This window comes from Rhineura floridana, chromosome 8 (assembly GCF_030035675.1).
Source record: "Rhineura floridana isolate rRhiFlo1 chromosome 8, rRhiFlo1.hap2, whole genome shotgun sequence".
In the NCBI taxonomy this organism is placed as follows: Eukaryota; Metazoa; Chordata; class Lepidosauria; order Squamata; family Rhineuridae; genus Rhineura; species Rhineura floridana.
In genome coordinates this window covers 120,836,888-120,853,951 of record NC_084487.1, presented here as the reverse complement: position 1 = coordinate 120,853,951, position 17,064 = coordinate 120,836,888, and positions in this window count along the sequence as shown.

Below are 17,064 nucleotides of genomic sequence, written 5' to 3'. Positions count from 1 at the left end.
TTTGCAGAACCTATAAAAGCAGCATTTCCACAGTATTCACACAGTTCACACAGTACATTCAGCGGTGGCTTCTGTCCTTTGGTTGCTCCTGAGTAATCTACTCTTTTTTTTCCCCCTCTGAGACCCAGTGTGTTGTAGTGAACAAAATAGGAGATCTGTACTGGGGAGTAGGGATGGGATGATCTGTCAAGTTTGGTTCTCTTAGTTTCTCCTTTTTCTAATCTTAAATTCAGTTCTTCACATTTCTGGAGCAATCTGCAAGTTTTTTTTTAAAAAAAATCCTCATGAAAATTCTTCAGCATTTTAGTGCAAATTTCTAATAAATACATTTTGTAGGCAGTTTTGACTGATGCACACATTTTTGCAAGAAATTTATCCTAATATAATTCATTTTTGCATGTTATTTTCACACAAAAAATCATTTTCACAAAATATTCATTTTGTTCACACTTTCCCCTTTCTTGTGTTCCATGTTACAGTCCTCCCTGGGTCTGGAAAGTTTAAAGGCTGCTGGAGAAGAACATCAAGGCCTACCATATTTATACTGCACAACCAAGATTTTTTCTTCTCTTTTCCTCTGCTGTGGTGTAGCCATGGCAAAAGGAATAATCGATAAGTCTCTGTTACCAAAGCAGAATATATTAACGTAAATTCCTTTGATTTATGCCAGCAACCAAATGCTCAGTCAAAATAATGTTAATCATATTTTCACTGTGTGCCTTTTAATAGTGCAATCCTCTACATGTCTACTCAGAAATAAGTCCCACTGAGATCAGTGGAGCATTCTCCCAAGAAATTAGGTACAGGGCTGCAGATTTAGTTATTTTCCAGTTGGTATCTTTTTCTCACTTTTTAGGGAGGGGGGATACTTTTATTAATATTTTTTTCTGTAACAAAACTTGTAGAAACCAATACAAACAAAACTTGTAGAGTATAATCATGTCATTTGTCCATGTTAAATAAAATAGTTCAAAATAAATGTAAAATGTATCTTAATGAATTCTTGCTTCCTGAGTGCTTCTTGATTATGGATTTTTATGGTGCATTTCTCTCTCTCTCTCTCTCTCACGCACACACACACACACACACACAAACACACACTATTCTTCAGACTGGTTTAATGCAACTTTGCCTGCAAGCATCTGATCCCTTCAGCTGTAAGGTGGATTGAAATCCCACAGGTGGAGTTTCTTTTGTTATAATGAAAGAGTGGTGGGTACAACTGCACCTGCTGAATTTTGTTCTCTTCCCAAAGTATTCAAGAGAGAGAAGGAGAAAATGTCATCTTTTGTAATATGACTATTCCAAATATTAATGAATGTTGCCTGTAGATGCAATGCTATTTAAAGTTACGTTATCCATGCTTTGTGCAAATAGGAGCTGTACTTTATGTCCCTCCTCCTGGTTCCATGACAGCTATCAGCACTTTGAATGATGTATAAAGGACCAGATCTGTCAATGTGCAAAGATATATTGATCCAATGTAGACCACAGCCTGATTCAGAGGACTAGAGGTACTGCCAGGCATGAATAATTTGTACCTTTTGGTTTCTTGCCAGATTCCACAGATACATAAATAAGAATTTCAATATCTGTAAATCTATGCGTGCCCCAATTCCCCATTCCCTCAGCAGCAACTACTAGGAAGATAAAGTACTGGTGTGCGAAGACCCAGTATGATTCATGGTAAGCATCTCTATATACCCTCCATTTGAATCCAACACAGGGTTAAGCACTAGACTGCTAGTGGGGGGGGGTTAAAAGGGGGAGGAGCCCAATCCAGGAATCACCAGTTGCTGAAGGATGTTGTGTTCTGACCTCAGGCCTGAGTCAACATACCCTGTAGCATTTCTCAGAAGTTTCCATACACACGGTATACTAATATCTCCCATTGCAACAGGGAATTTCAGGTGTTCAAAGTAATTCATGTACATTTTCTCAGTAACTCTTAACAGAGTAGATCAGGGCAGCATTACTATCTCCATATTCCCAATTAGGGTTTGTCAGGTCAAGGCAACTGTGGCTTTCTTAATGCCACCTTAGGGAACTCATGGTTGGATGTAAGATTTAGAACAGGGATTGCTCAGTTAATATAATATCCACTGTACCCGCGGTTGCCGAGAGATGGTGAACAATTAAGTATAGTAATTAACTCAGGTCCAGAAGAACCTCTTTCCTGGTTTTGGAGGTCTGAAAGCAATGGTTAACCTCACATGAGGATGGGAAATGTCCAAAAACATCTACCTCTGAATATAAGCTAAATTCATTGCCACTATTTCATGTCCAGTTTTTCTTAATTCTGGAAAAGGCCCTTTTAAAGTAAAACAATTTGCATTATCTGGACAGCATCATTGGAAAGTATTACAAGCACTATATGAATCAGGAGTGGGGACCCTGTGGCCCTCCAGATGTTGCAGGATTCAGACTCCCATCAGCCCCACCAAGCATGCCCAGTGGTCAGCAATGATGAGAGATGGAGCCCAACAACACCTAGAGGACCATAGGTTCCCCATCTCTATGCTATAGTGTGCTACACTAGTTCTCTGAGGTGTGTAAAGTGTGAGCCAATAGTAAAACACAATCATACATGACTTCTCAACCATTTTGTCTTTGCACTAAGTCCATTCAACTTCGAGAGGCATTCTCTTGGTAGTAAGAACATAAGAACATAAGAACATAAGAACATAAGAACATAAGAACATAAGAAGAGCCTGCTGGATCAGGCCAGTGGCCCATCTAGTCCAGCATCCTGTTCTCACAGTGGCCAACCAGGTGCCTGGGGGAAGCCCGCAAGCAGGACCTGAGTGCAAGAACACTCTCCCCGCCTGAGGCTTCCGGCAACTGGTTTTCAGAAGCATGCTGCCTCTGACTAGGGTGGCAGAGCACAGCCATCACGGCTAGTAGCCATTGATAGCCCTGTCCTCCATGAATTTGTCTAATCTTCTTTTAAAGCCATCCAAGCTGGTGGCCATTACTGCATCTTGTGGGAGCAAATTCCATAGTTGAACTATGCGCTGAGTAAAGAAGTACTTCCTTTTGTCTGTCCTGAATCTTCCAACATTCAGCTTCTTTGAATGTCCACGAGTTCTAGTATGAGAGAGGGAGAAGAACTTTTCTCTATCCACTTTCTCAATGCCATGCATAATTTTATACATTTCTATCATGTCTCCTCTGACCCGCCTTTTCTCTAAACTAAAAAGCCCCAAATGCTGCAACCTTTCCTCGTAAGGGAGTCGCTCCATCCCCTTGATCATTCTGGTTGCCCTCTTCTGAACCTTTTCCAACTCTATAATATCCTTTTAGAGATGAGGCGACCAGAACTGTACACAGTATTCCAAATGCGGCCGCACCATAGATTTATACAACGGCATTATGATATCAGCAGTTTTATTTTCAATACCTTTCCTAATTATTGCTAGCATGGAATTTGCCTTTTTCACAGCTGCCGCACACTGGGTCGACATTTTCATCGTGCTGTCCACTACAACCCCGAGGTCTCTCTCCTGGTCGGTCACTGCCAGTTCAGACCCCATGAGCGTATATGTGAAATTAAGATTTTTTGCTCCAATATGCATAATTTTACACTTGTTTATATTGAATTGCATTTGCCATTTTTCCGCCCATTCACTCAGTTTGGAGAGGTCTTTTTGGAGCTCTTCACAATCTCTTTTTGTTTTAACAACCCTGAACAATTTAGTGTCATCAGCAAACTTGGCCACTTCACTGCTCACTCCTAATTCTAGGTCATTAATGAACAAGTTGAAAAGTACAGGTCCCAATACTGATCCTTGAGGGACTCCACTTTCTACAGCCCTCCATTGGGAGAACTGTCCGTTTATTCCTACTCTCTGCTTTCTGCTTCTTAACCAATTCCTTATCCACAAGAGGACCTCTCCTCTTATTCCATGACTGCTAAGCTTCCTCAGAAGCCTTTGGTGAGGTACCTTGTCAAACGCTTTTTGAAAGTCTAAGTACACTATGTCCACTGGATCACCTCTATCTATATGCTTGTTGACACTCTCAAAGAATTCTAATAGGTTACTGAGACAGGACTTTCCCTTGCAGAAGCCATGCTGGCTCTGCTTCAGCAAGGCTTGTTCTTCTATGTGCTTGGTTAATCTAGCTTTAATAATATTTCTACCAGTGTTCCAGGGACAGAAGTTAAGCTAACTGGCCTGTAATTTCCGGGATCCCCTCTGGATCCCTTTTTAAAGATTGGTGTTACATTTGCCACTTTCCAGTCCTCAGGCACGGAGGAGGACCCGAGGGACAAGTTACATATTTTAGTTAGCAGATCAGCAATTTCACCTTTGAGTTCTTTGAGAACTCTCGGGTGGATGCCATCCGGGCCCGGTGATTTGTCAGTTTTTATATTGTCCATTAAGCTTAGAACTTCCTCTCTCGTTACCACTATTTGTCTTAGTTCCTCAGAATCCCTTCCTGCAAATGTTAGTTCAGGTTCAGGGATCTGCCCTATATCTTCCACTGTGAAGACAGATGCAAAGAATTCATTTAGCTTCTCTGCAATCTCCTTATCGTTCTTTAGGACACCTTTGACTCCCTTATCATCCAAGGGTCCAATTGTCTCCCTAGATGGTCTCCTGCTTTGAATGTATTTATAGAATTTTTTGTTGTTGGTTTTTATGTTCTTAGCAATGTGCTCCTCAAATTCTTTTTTAGCATCCCTTATTGTCTTCTTGCATTTCTTTTGCCAGAGTTTGTGTTCTTTTTTATTTTCTTCATTCGGACAAGACTTCCATTTTCTGAAGGAAGACTTTTTGCCTCTAAGAGCTTCCTTGACTTTGCTCGTTAACCATGCTGGCATCTTCTTGGCCCTGGCGGTACCTTTTCTGATCTGCAGTATGCACTCCAGTTGAGCTTCTAATATAGTGTTTTTAAACAACTTCCAAGCATTTTTGAGTGATGTGACCCTCTGGACTTTGTTTTTCAGCTTTCTTTTTACCAATCCCCTCATTTTTGTGAAGTTTCCTCTTTTGAAGTGAAATGTGACCGTGTTGGATTTTCTTGGCAATTGGCCAGTTACATGTATGTTTAATTTAATAGCACTGTGGTCACTGCTCCCAATCGGTTCAACAACACTTACATCTCGCACCAGGTCCCGGTCCCCACTGAGGATTAAGTCCAGGGTTGCCGTCCCTCTGGTCGGTTCCATGACCAACTGATCTAGGGAACAGTCATTTAGAATATCTAGAAACTTTGCTTCTTTGTCATGACTGGAACACATATGCAGCCAGTCTATGTCCAGGTAGTTGAAGTCACCCATTACTACCACATTTCCTAGTTTGGATGCTTCCTCAATTTCATATCTCATCTCAAGGTCTCCCTGAGCATTTTGATCAGGGGGACGATAGATCGTTCCCAGTATTAAGTCCCTCCTGGGGCACGGTATCACCATCCACAACGATTCTGTGGAGGAGTCTGCCTCTTTTGGGGTTTCGAGCTTGCTGGATTCAATGCCTTCTTTCATGTATAGAGCGACTCCGCCACCAATACGTCCTTCCCTGTCCTTCCGATATAGTTTATATCCAGGGATAACCGTATCCCACTGGTTTTCTCCATTCCACCAGGTCTCGGTTATGCTCACTATATCAATGCTCTTCTCTAAGACCAAGCACTCCAGTTCTCCCATCTTGGTTCGGAGGCTCCTAGCATTAGCGTACAGGCACTTGTAAGCAGTGTCTCTCTTCAAGTGTCTTTGGCACTTGTGGTTAGGCCTGTGGTAATTTTGCTCTTCTGAATTTATATCCTGTGCCCCTGCTCTCACAATGCCTACTTCTAGGCCTACCCCTTTTAAAATTTCATCATTTCTTTGGTTTTTATCCCAGGGGGGAGGTTTATTCCGAACCGGACCTTTCTCAGCTCCTGTCGGGTTTCCCCCCTCAGTCAGTTTAAAAGCTGCTCTGCCACCTTTTTAATTTTAAGTGCCAGCAGTCTGGTTCCATTCTGTTTCAAGTGGAGCCCGTCCCTTTTGTACAGGCCCGGCTTGTCCCAAAATGTTCCCCAGTGCCTAACAAATCCGAACCCTTCCACCCGACACCATCGTCTCATCCACGCATTGAGACTGCGAAGCTGGTCCTGTCTGGCTGGTCCTGTGCGTGGAACCGGTAGCATTTCAGAGAAAGCCACCTTGGAGGTCCTGGCTTTCAGCATCCTACCTAGCAACCTAAATTTTGCTTCCAGGACGTTACGGCTGCATTTCCCCATGTCGTTGGTGCCAACGTGCACCACGACCACTGACTCCTTCCCAGCACTGTCTACCAAACTATCTAAACAACGGGCGATATCCGCAACCTTCGCACCAGGCAGGCAAAACACCTTGCGGTCTACACGCCCATCACACACCCCACTGTCTATGTTCCTAATGATCGAATCACCCACTACAAGGATCCCTCCACCCCCTGGAGATATATCCTCGGCACGAGAGGATAGCTGCTCATCCCCCAAGGAATGGGTCCCTTCTAAGGGATCGTTTCCCTCTTCCTCAGCTGGATGCTCTCCTTCCCCGAGACCATCGTTCTCCATGATAGCAGGAGAGCTATCATCGTTGGAGTGGGACACAGCTATAACGTCCCTGAAGGCCTCCTCCACACACCTCTCTGCCTCTCTCAGCTTTTCCAGGTCCGCCACCTTGGCCTCAAGGAAATGAAGTCGTTCCCGGAGAGCCAGGAGCTCATTGCACCGAGAGCACACCCACGACTTCTGTCCAACAGGCAGATAGTCGTACATGCTGCAGGCGGTGCAAAACACTGGAAAGCCCCCACACCCCTGCTGGCTTCTTACCTGCATAGTTTTGTTTAAGGTTTATTACGTCAGTGGGTTGGAGACTGCGGTTTAGTTGAGGTCAGGGAACAGACGGGCAGAGTGGGGGGCCCTGGCCTCCTCGCCCTGCTGCCGAACTCGCTCTGCTGCTTAACTCGCCTTGACACTTCGTCAGCTGGGGCTCCCTCTAGTAATGCCACCATTAAAGTATTCTGCCCTATTACTGATTCACCAGCAGACAGGTATCAATATTTCTCTGGAGTTACCTGAACTAAGCTGGTATAGGGAGATTTTAGTTCTACTACTATTTCATGAGGCCTTTTGACAATAGATTTTATATGCCTCGATTTTAGGATTTGTTTTCAGGGCATTTAAAGTGCTGTAAATATTTAGGATGATGGAATAAAGAAAAGTAAGTTCAAAACACAAGAATGGCTCAAAAGAATATTTCTGTAAAGCCACATGATGTGGTGGCATTGTCTTTAGAAAGGACTAGCGCTCATGTCAGCAAGAAATGAAGTAATAAGCCCTATTATCATTTAATAGCTGGTAATTTAATGAATTGCTACTTGTGATTCATGACATGATTGCTCTAATTTATTTAGTGTGTGTAAATATTCAACAAGAAGTTAGGATTTAGGAAGCTGTGTGAGGAATGTACTTGTTCGTTTGGGTTAACAGCAGCATCTATGTCAGGCAGAATCATTTAGAGTAGATGGAGATGTTTGAGGACTCACAACGGAATCTGTTACAATAAATAAAATGTTAGAAATTCAACTACTGTTAAATCCTTGAAGCTACAATCCTAAACTGGGGTGAGGAAGCGGAACCTAAGGTGAATGAATCAACTCCTCCACTTCCTGGTCTGGCTTACACTGGGAGGGCAAAAGTGAAGGTGGAGGAGCACTCTAAATAATACCAGTTCTTAGACTTGTTTCATTTTCTCCCTGGTTTGGGGGGGTATTGGGGGCCTGAGAAGACATGAATCCTTTGGATCCAACCTTTCCCCTGGTCCAGTTGAACACTCCCAATCCTCCTCTTCACACCCCCTTTACAGTTGCCAACATCAGAGCTCCACCAATGTATGACAGGGGCCACAGAAGTTTCTACAGTGGCAGAGAGGGGGCAACAAACAGTGTCTCCCTTTCTGCAGCTCAAGCTCTTTGATACTTCCTATGACTCCTGGGAACATCTCCCTGTAACTACAAGGTTTCAGGGCTAGGATACCATCTTAAATACCATAACTAGGGAGTGGGACTTATTTCTTAGTGAACATAAATGGGATTGCACTGTTTGTATATGTCTTGAATTTTATAAAACATGAAATTCCATAAGGATATTGTGTTCTCTTTTTAAATGTATTAGTTGCAACCAGGCTTGTGCATGCTAACCTCTGCATAGCATGTGCTGAATCTTTTTTTAAAAAAAAGTTTATTAAATGTCTTGGAAATAATTAAATGAGTGAAATGTACTTTTACCTTTATTTTAAACAATATTCAGAAGATTGTCTTTTAAGAACATCTATACACATTTAAAAATAAGCTGCCCTTACAGATAATGCCCCTCATCAGGGAGGGCACTATATAAATGGGGAACTGCTACCAAGAAGGCCCTGTCATGGGTCAATGCCAACCAGCCAGCAGCAGCACCACTGACAGGGCATCCCCTGTCAATGTGTACATGGGCTACTCATTAAAAATGGTGATAATGTGGAAATTTGATCATATCTAACCTGTAGTTTGAGTTTTCCATGTATTTCAGGACAAGCCCCCTTGCCCTTGGAAATGACTGTCTGCTCACAATTTCAACAGAGTGTACAGTAGGGCCCCACTCATACGGCGGGTTATGTTCTGGACCCCCGCCGAAAAGCGAAAACTGCTGAAAAGCAGAACTCATTGAATAGAATGGTGTGCGACGCCCCCCAAACCACCGTAAAAGTGGAACAAGCATCGTATGAGTGGGGCTTTAGTCTAATTGTGTCTAATTGAGACCACCGCATTAGCGAAGTGCCGTAAAGTGAAGCGCCATAAAACGGGGCCCTACTGAATTGTGAGTTTATGTGCCTATTTTGTGCTTGTTTCATCTCCTGGTGTATCCCATAATGCAAATGTGTCCTTTATGAAAGCAACAAACCAACTAACTAATTTCCAGTTTTCCCAATCCCACCCCCATCCTCCTCCCCAAGATTCTTGCTCTTGCAGGAACACAGACTATCAGTCACTGTGTCAGGCCCTGCTTACTCTCAAGGAGGAGTGGGCACATATTGCACAAAGCACACCATGGCACCAGGCATCTTCTCTCAGGTGGCAACTACATGCTGCTGATGCCCCCATTGGCAGAGCCCTCACCACTTCCTCCTCCTCCTTCTACATTCCATTCCCAAGTAGTAGTTTTAAAATTACATATTTATATATTGTACTGTGGACAAGAGATAGTATGTTAACTTTATGTGAAGAAATGTTGATTGGCCAAATACAATTTGAGCCAAGGAGGATTGACCATCACTACTTAAACATCATGACTTGGGCTAGTGATGGGTGATAATTTCACTAATTTCAAATTTGGCACCGAATTCTCCCTATCATCCACACATCTGTTATCATGTGGCCCAATCTTTTGTACTGCGAATTTTTGTGACTTTTACTGACACTGGATATTTCCGTGTCAAATATAATGATATTGATCCTGATATTAGCAATTTTTGGGGGGGGGGAACGTTTAAAGTGTCTGCTGAGCCAGTATTGCAGTTTTTATTTGGCACATTTGGCAGTGGCAGCAACAACCGCACATAAATGAACACACACAAGTCCATCCTGAAGCCCACAGCCGGTGAGAAACAAACAATAGGCAGGTTTTCCTTGGCTTGCAATTCTGTCTCTCTTGGCGCCACAGATCTCTTGGTGAAGCAGCAGCAACCTGCTCTAAACTACCGGAATGGCAGCAGGGATCACTTGGCAGGCAGGCCAGCGGCATGTGAGGAGCAAGCATAGCATAGGTGAAACTGACCAGCCTGTTCTTTGCTTTACTAATGTGAAATTGACCAGGTGATCTCTGCATATCTTGCTTTCTCCAATAACAGAGGGTGGGGGGGATCCAATATGATTCATGAGGAGGAGGAGGAACAGGCAAATGAGGGGATTGGATGGGTGGGCACTAGTCAGGCAGACAGAAAGCCACTTTCCTTTCCTTTTGGAAAGGAAAACATTGTTAGAAAATGATATAAGTATTGTTATTTTTCAGGAGGAAAAAATCAAAATGGAAAAAAGAAGATAGCAGAAAACAAACAAACATGGGACATAACTACCTTCCAGTTCAATGGAATATGATCAAACTGGAAATAATAACTAGATCCCAAGCCTAGACTTGGCAAGCTTCAGTGACTTGACCTGAACTGGGCAAGTTGTAGTGCACTTAACTCTAGATGCGCCCAGCTGCAAGCTGGTGGAGGTAGGTTTATTGTAGCTAGGCACCTATCATTCTTGTTACAAATGCAAGAGAATTCTTTTCTCAACTTTTGTTCCCAATAGCTTCAGTATAGTAATCCTCAAGATTCTACAACAAAGGCTCTTAGCATATATGGAGCAAAAAATGCCAGATGTCCAAGCTGGATTTAGAAAGGGAAGAGGCATCAGGGATCATATTGCAAACATACGTTAGATAATGGAAGACCAAAGAATTTCAGAAGGAAATCACCCTTTGCTTTATAGATTATAGCAAAGCCTTTGACTGTGTAGATCATGAAAAACTAGGGAATGTTTTAAAAGAAATGGGGGTGCCACAGCATCTGATTGTCCTGATGTTCAACCTATACTCTGGACAAGAGGTTACTGTAAGGACAGAATATGGAGAAACTGATTGGCTCCCAATCAGAAAGGGTGTGAGACAGGGGTGTATTTTATCACCCTATTTGTTTAATCTGTACGCAGAACATATCATATGGAAAGCGGAATTGGACCAAGATGAAGGAGGTGTGAGGGAAGGAGAAATATCAATAAGTGAAGGGAGAAATATCAATAATTTAAGATATGCAGACGATACCATACTACTAGCAGAAACCAATAATGATTTGAAATGAATGCTGTTGAAAGTTAAAGAGGAAAGCACAAAAGCAGGACTACAGCTGAACGTCAAAAAGACTAAAGTAATAACAGAAGATTTATGTAACTTTAAAGTTGATAATGAGGACATCTAATTTAATTTATCAAGATTATCAATACCTCGGCACAGTCATTAACCAAAATGAAGGCAACAGTCAAGAAATCAGAAGAAGGCTAGAACTGGGGAGGGCAGCTATGAAGGAACTAGAAAAGGTCCTCATATGCAAAGATGTATCACTGAACACCAAAGTCAGGATCATTCAGACTACGGTATTCCCAATCTCTATGTATGGATGTGAAAGTTGAACAGTGAAGAAAGTGGATAAGAGAAAAATCAACTCATTTGAAATGTGGTGTTGGAGGAGAGCTTTGCACATACCATGGACTGTGAAAAAGACAAAGAATTGGGTGTTAGAACAAATTAAACCAGAACGGTCACTAGAAGCTAAAATGATGAAACTGAGGTTATCATACTTTGGACACATAATGAGAAGACATGATTCTCTAGAAAAGACAATAATGCTGGGAAAAACGGCAGGGAGTAGAAAAAGAGGACGGCCAAACAAGAGATGGATTGATTCCATCAAGGAAGCCACAGACCTGAACTTACAAGATCTGAACAGGGTGGTTCATGACAGATGCACTTGGAGGTCACTGATTCATAGGGTTGCCACAAGTCTTACTCAACTTGAAGACACATAACAACAACAAAGCGCCAGCAGTTTTAAAAAGTGGACAGCTAGCCAACAGAGCTGAGGAACCTGAATAAAGCTTAGAGATCAATGTTGTCACCGGAATTGAGGTTACATTCAGATGCATGAATTGTGTATGTAAGAAGACATTCTGAATGGCTGAGCCCTATGGGGGATGGACCATGCCCATGAATTGCATTTTTTTCAGTATCATTTATCAGTTTTAATTATCAAGATGTGGGGGTTATCACACCATATATTTTTAAAAACAAATTGTGTAGACTACTAACCTATCTCATTCACAGACATTTTAGTATGGTACCAGTATTTAGAAACAGACATTTGTGGACTTCAGTTAATACATGTATCTTCCATTCTTTTCAAAGGAGGAAGTCAATTTTGAAGCCAGATCTATCTTCTGAAATGAGGGAAGTCTCACGTTTGTACAATAGAAATTTGAGTTTGGCATGACTTTTACCTTATTCCCATCCTCTGTCAACAATATACTTCTGATTACATAGAGTACAGGGATGATGACTGGACTCCACACACACCCTTTGAGAACCCATTTGCTTTTTCTCAAAATTTCTTGACAGTTGCACCTAAGATGGAAACTCAACATAGGGGAGGATCTGTAGCTCAGTGGTAGAGTACAAGCGTTGTATGCAAAAGGTCCCAGATTCAATCCCCAGCATTTCCATGAAAGGTTGGGAAAAGATCCTTGACTGAGACCCTAGAGAGCTGCTGCCAACCAGTGCCAATGATACTGAGCAAAGCTTGGAAGATTACTTTTAAAAAGTAATAAATTACAGTTACAATTGCTTGGCCAAAAAAGTAGTAATTACCATTACAATTACAATTGCTCTGAAAGTAACTGATTACTTTACTTTTTCTCAAAAGTAATCACTACAATTACATTTCAGTTGCTTTTTAGAAAAAACTCTTACAAGGTGCTGGCCTTGGCTGCTGCACATCTAAGAAGCCTAAAACAATATTAAAAATAAACACACACACACAGGGGGTAGTAGAATAAAAAAAATTATCTGTAAGATTAACATAATGGCATAACAGAATCTCACATCCCCCCAAGCAATGAAGATACCCCAACTCTTGAAATCAAATTTTACACTTGAAATGCTTTTATAATATGTTTCTGTTATGTCTCAAAAGAACAAGATGCTCAAAGAGCATGTCAGACAAGGAATGTCTTTTTACAGTCATTACGTTGCCACCAGTACTGAACAGGCGTTCTACTGCGGCGCTTGAAGGCATGCCTGTGTTGTGCTGCAAAAAACACCGCAGCACACGTGGAAAGCCACGGAGTGATGACACTTCCCTGCTGGGAGACCTCAGGTACCTCACCAGTTCCTCCTCAGCAGTGTCCGCTGCTGACTTCTTGCCCTGGGGCAGAAAGTTAAAGAAGTCATCTTCTAAGTCATCTTCCTGGTCTTTATCTGAAGACTGATCACTGTCCTCATTAAGTACACCCATCTTTATTTCAGCTTTCAACAAGGCTTCCATTGTCTATCTAAGAAAGAGAGAGGATATGTTAACACATATATGTTAGGAAACCATCATATGCTCTTCATTTCCTGATGCTTGTCATGTCCCCTGGTTCAGGGTCCAGCCTGAGCCTGTGGATGATGACATGGAAGGTAGGAAGGTAACCAAGTCACCACACTCATGGGGCAGCACAGCAGACCCTTAAGGATTACCTGCAGCAACCCAAGGTTGTGATGAGGAGCCCCAGGAAAAAAAGGCCCAGCCCCTGCCTACCACCTTAAGCCCTCTGATGCCTCCCTTGAGACAACATTTCCCTTGGAGTAATCCACCCAAAGGGCTTCCCTAATGTTCTTACTTGTTGGTATGGGTGGTGGCCTGACACGATTCCAGCCAATCTAGTTTGAAGCGAGGGTGTAGGCAGGCTGCCAGAAGAAGCCTCTTGTCCTCCCAGATAGCTGCAAACCGCTTTCTTAGGGCTTCGCGCACACCTCTCAGCAGCTGAAAACAGTATGTGTACCTCTCAGGTTTGTTTTCCAGTCCTTCTAACTTGCGGTCCAGATTGCAGAGCGTTGGTAGCAAATACCCCATGAACATGCCGTTCTCCCGTTGCAGGATATCTAGGCACTGGGCTAGTGGCTCCATAATCTCTGTGTATTCCTGTACCACTTCAATCTCAGCAGCTGTGATCCTGGACAAGGAGCAGCGGTCCATTATGGCATGCATTTTTAGTGGCACAGTTGACAGGAGCTCATGTAGTTGCTTCAACGCATCAAAGGTGGAATTCCACCTGGTCTTATTCGGTACCTTCAGATACACACCACATTGTGCATGGATATACTCAGCAATCTGGGCTGACTGGTTCTGCTTGGCCCACAACTTGCTGCACTTTCCCATCAAGGAACGAAACTGTTTCTTTTTTTTTTACAATAATTTTTATTCAAATTTTCATAAAACATAGAAACAAAATCATAAAACATTCAAAGACAAAAAACAAAACAAAACAAAAATGATTAAACAAAAAAATAAAATAAAATAAAATGTTGACTTCCCATTTGTCACATATCAAATCAGTTATAGGTCTACAATATATAACAATCCTGTCTCTTAAATCATATTATAAAATCACTTTCCTCCAGTAGTTATCTTAATTAATCATCAAATCTCATAAACATTACTTTATTCTTTCCACAAAAAGTCAAAGAGAGGTTTCAATTCTTTAAGAAATATATCTATCAATTTTTCTCCAAATAAACATGTCAATTAATCCATCTCGTTAATAATTATAATAATCTTATTGTCATAACCATAGTCCAAATAAACATTTCGATTAATCCATCTCATCAGAATCTGTTAGGTCCAATAATTTCAATAGCCATTATTCCATTATCCCTATTAGTTCCATCTTCCATCTTCAATAGTCCTGTTAAGTCCAGTAATTTCAGTGTCCAATCTTCCATTATCAGTATTCCATAATAATCTTGCTGTTGTAGCCATAGTCATATAATAAGAGTCTGATGGGAATTTCCTCTATCCCAAATATTTTCTTGCCATCCATTCTGAATAAGTTGCTGAAATACTGTTGTAAAGTCATATCTGTGTTCTTCTTTTTTACAAAATGCACTGGCTCATCTCTTAAGAGTTTTTCCATTGTCACATGGCTGCAGTTAATTCCATAGATTTTCTCTATATCAAGCTCCATCACATCATTCCAGTCCAGAAGATTATCCAAGCCATTGATAACTTTATCTCTAATATCTTCATTAATTTCTTCAGAGATAACGTTAAATTCCAAACAGTAGATTTTATTTCTAAAATCCATAAACTCCAGATCTTTTTCCAATTCCACATTTGTTCCAATCTCCAGGGCTTGTATCTTCCCTTTATTTTTTCTTTTCTCATCTCTGATCTCATTCTCCTCTCTCACAGGGTCCCCTATTTCTTTAAACTCCTGCGTCATTTTGCTCAGTTCAATTTTCAGCTCCTTACTACCCTGTCGCAGGGTTTGTTTCGTTATCTCAATCTCATCCATTATTTTCTGAAACATAATTACTTCCAGATTCTCAGCCACTTTCTTGATTGCCATTTTTAAAACCACGAAAACAAAGCAAAACAAAAATAAAGAAGAACCACTTCTTATTTCAGCAACAATTGGGTTAATATTCCAGGCTTGATGACATCACAGTATAAACAGAGCAACCTGCCTTATCTCTCTTGTGCAAGAATGCAAAACAAATTTAGTTCCCAGCATCAAAACAGTTAGTGGCGTCGTGAAGAAGCAGATTCGTCAAAATAAAATAGACCAAAAAAAGAATAGGCCCAGACAATATAATATTCCTCGGAATAGAAATCAGGAATAGAAATCCCTCTTCTGTTTATTATCTTTAGAATGCACTTCCAGGACAGCTTTTTGCGACAGAAACAGAGATAAGCTGTTAATTTCGTGAATAACAGAGAAGAGCTATATCTCACCCAGAAGTTGTCCAAAGCCGATCAATCTGACAAATCTCCTTTTGCTGCAACAATTTAAACCAAGTAAAAAAAATAATAGAAAGAAGGGTGCTTGCCTGTTAGTCCGTTCTCTCTTTCAAGAAAAGATAAACGTATCGCTTAAGCAGATAGAGCTTGTTAGAAAGTCCGTCCGGCATTGTTGGCTGGACCTTATCTCATAAATTAATGAAATCTAGTCCTCCCAACAAAAACAGGCTTTGAGGTTGATCTCTACGTTTCTCCCTGCCCGGGAGAAATTTCATCAGTCAAAAAAAAAAAATGTTCTGACTGATTTATATCTGAATAAGCTTCTTTTGAGGCGGGAGCCCGTCCCAAAAGCAGGCACAAGCGAAGTCACCCTTCCCGGAAGTCCGGAACGAAACTGTTTCTTGAAAGGACCAAGAAGACTACTTTTGGAGGAGTCAGAAAGCATGGCCTCTATGTCTTGTGTTGCCACAAGGTTGAGGGTGTGGCTAGCACATCTCTGGTGTGTTGGTAAAACAAAATCCTCTCCTGAGTCTGCAGCTTCTTCCTCTGCCTCAGGTCCTGTGTCCAGGATCTCACAGATAGGCACAAACTCCACCTCAGCCTCCTCCTCCTCCTGGTTATCACCATCATCGTCACTGGTGCCTGCAGCTTCCACTGGTTCTTTGGCCGTGAAAACTCTGAACGCTTTCACAGAGTTGGAGCCATTGTCTGTAGTAGTGCACATAACTTTGTTGTGGATCCTGTACTGCACATGTACATCATGCAGTGCTTTTGAAAGGACATTGTGTGTATGGTGCCCCTTCAGACGCTTACAAACCAAGGCCCCGACCTCACGTTTCAGCGTAGTTGGGTTGATCTAGTGGGCTGTTACCCCAAAGTAACTCTTCTTGCCATTGGTCCAACAATCTGCAGTGGTTGCTATATATGCCATAGCACCCATTTGTTTTGCAAGAGTTTCTCTCATATGGCATGCTCTCTTCTCAATTCTGTCTCTCAGAGTCTTGGCACATATGATGGTGAGATCTTTGGGGAGTCCAATGTGAACCAGATTAATGAATGATGGTTTGTCCACAGTCTGAAGTGGTAATGTATCCTCTACAATGAAATCAATGATTCTCCTGTCGAGATTGCTCTGTGTGACAGGCTCCCTGCCAGATCCCCACCTCTCAAGGGTTGTCTGCTGCTGCTTCAGCATTTTGGGAGGAGGGGTGTCATGCATTGGTTCAGGAAGGCCACGTCTCCTTGCCTTTATTGCTTCTTCAATTGCTCTCAGCTTCTCAGGGTGTGCCCTCTGAGGAAGAAGAACAAAGCATGAATCCAAGAAAAAATGGAAGAGGAACTTCACAATTTAAACATAAATAGACAATGGACACTCTTGGAGGACCAGCATGACAAAGGCTTACCTCAAAATGTTTCTTCACATTGGATGAGGAGGAAACAGCTGATCTCAGATTTTTGATCCTTGGAAGGCAGTAATTGCATCGTACAACAACATTTTTCCCACTCTGGCTCACAAA